This window comes from Tupaia chinensis, unplaced genomic scaffold (genome assembly GCF_000334495.1).
Source record: "Tupaia chinensis unplaced genomic scaffold, TupChi_1.0 Scaffold000061_1, whole genome shotgun sequence".
In the NCBI taxonomy this organism is placed as follows: Eukaryota; Metazoa; Chordata; class Mammalia; order Scandentia; family Tupaiidae; genus Tupaia; species Tupaia belangeri.
The window spans coordinates 2,176,820-2,178,687 of record NW_006159519.1 but is presented as its reverse complement, the minus strand read 5'-3'; the positions used below and the strand labels follow the sequence as shown (position 1 = coordinate 2,178,687).

General features: G+C 56.7%; 1 long non-coding RNA gene across 1 annotated transcript; it reads left to right on the top strand.

Annotated features, from left to right (window-relative positions):
- LOC114004519 (uncharacterized) lies at positions 1 to 1,622 on the top strand. The gene is made up of 2 exons (XR_003546656.1): positions 1 to 1,319; positions 1,403 to 1,622. It is a non-coding gene; the product is annotated as an uncharacterized LOC114004519 (long non-coding RNA).
- The last annotated feature ends 246 nt before the right edge of the window (positions 1,623 to 1,868 follow it).

Below are 1,868 nucleotides of genomic sequence, written 5' to 3'. Positions count from 1 at the left end.
TCGGTCCGGGACTTCAACCGTGGTTGGCCATGTGGGGACCTGGTACATTAACCACCATGCTACTTCTTGGCCCCCATAGTTTTCGTATTTTATTGTTTGTATTTTAAACTTTATTTTTCCTTCCACGAGTGAGAGAGAGGAGCAAGAGAGAGCACCCCCAGTCAGCCCTGGCGCCAGTCCACCCCACCCCTCACCCTGCCCTCGCTCTCGGCCAAGTCAAGGGGAAGCCTGGCGCATCGGGGGTCTCCCGTGAACCGAGAGCCTTCGTGGATTGCTTTGCCGAGTGTGAGGCTTTAACTGCCGTGCCACTGTCCAGCCCTGCGTCTTGTCGTAGCCGTTTGCTTCCTCACGTCCGACCTGCCTGGCAACGCGCTGGGGCCGGGCGGCGCTGCCCCATGCCTCTGCATTAGCCACGGGAAGGTGTGACCTGGACCGCAGAGGTGAACCCGGGACGTCCGTATCTGCTGACTCCATGCAGGCGCAGCTGCAGCTTCGTGCATTTGAATCCTTCGGGCCCCGAGTTCCCGTCCCTAGTCAGAGTGTGTGTTTTGGGAAACTGTGTTGCACTCAGGAGATAAAGCCTCGGGACGCTTCAGACGCGCGGTGCCAGGTGTTGTCCACCGCGATCTCGGCAGAATAGGGGCGATCGTGGAGTTGAGGGGAGGCCCTGGCAGCGTCTCACCCCACCCCCACATGTTGCTGCCTGTTTGCTGCGTGTGTTTCCTGGTTGGTCACTAGAGACTCGGGCTGCATGCTTTCGACGGCCTTTTCCACCTCCGAAATTTCTATCATTTTTTTAAGCCTTTGATTCATACTTTGGCTTTGAGCTCTGAAGTCTTCCGGGTTCTGAAATAAGAGGTCACTTTTGAATCTCTTTTCCTTCTAAAACATCAAGGCTGGTGAGACTAACCCCCGCTAGAGGGTGTCCCCGCATGCAAAGGAACATCCCACACTCCTCTGGGTGGTTTGACTGTAGAGCTTGAACAATTTCTTCACTCAAACACAAGACTTTCTAGCTGGCTAGGGAAGGAACTTTCTGGGAAGGTGAGTACAGTCCCCCCAAAGGAGGTGCAGTGGCAGGCAGTAGCCAGGCCGGAGCTCGCAGGTCAGGCTTGGAGCAGGCTGCTGTGACGTCCCTGATGCCGCAGAACCCACGTCAGAACTTGGTTCTCCACCGGGCCAGACCCCAGTTCCTGTCGCTGCAAAGGCCTGCCGGGTGAGTGTGGTGCAGGGCACTCTACAGAGCGGAGTGGAGCGCCCCACAGGCCAGTGGCGAGCGACAGACCTCCATGGCCGGACCTGTGGCCCTGGGACATCTGGTGAGTCCTGCCCTTTCCTTCCTGGAACTGCCCAGAACACTCGGGTGTCCGCAGGTAGAGCTTCCCGCCATCCTCCATCCTAGGTCTGTACCTGCAGTGCATCTCGAGTGGCCGGACTGGCCTCCAGGCGCACCCGTCCTGTAGAGCCAGGGACGCTGGCCAGAGGGCAGCCGCTGCACACTGGCCCCTGGACAGGCTGGGAGCCCACCGGCCGGCCATCCATCTTCCCTGCGCTCACCCGCTCGCCCAGTCAATATGTCTCTCTCCGATGGGAAAGTTAATAAATTTTGCTCTAGATTAAAAGTATTGATCATTTCATTTGTAAACGATAAATAAAAGGGGGGAGCTTTCCATTGCAGCAGGGGTAGCGTCTGGCGTGTTCTGCGGGGGAGATTGCACTGGCTGCCGGGGTGGGCCCTCATATGCATTCCGCCCGGCCGGCCGCATCGATTTCCTATTAGTCTCCCAGCACCACCCAGTAACACATCATTTCAGTACCTGCTATTAATGGTCTTTTGATAAATAATCACTTGTAAGTCAATAAATTTT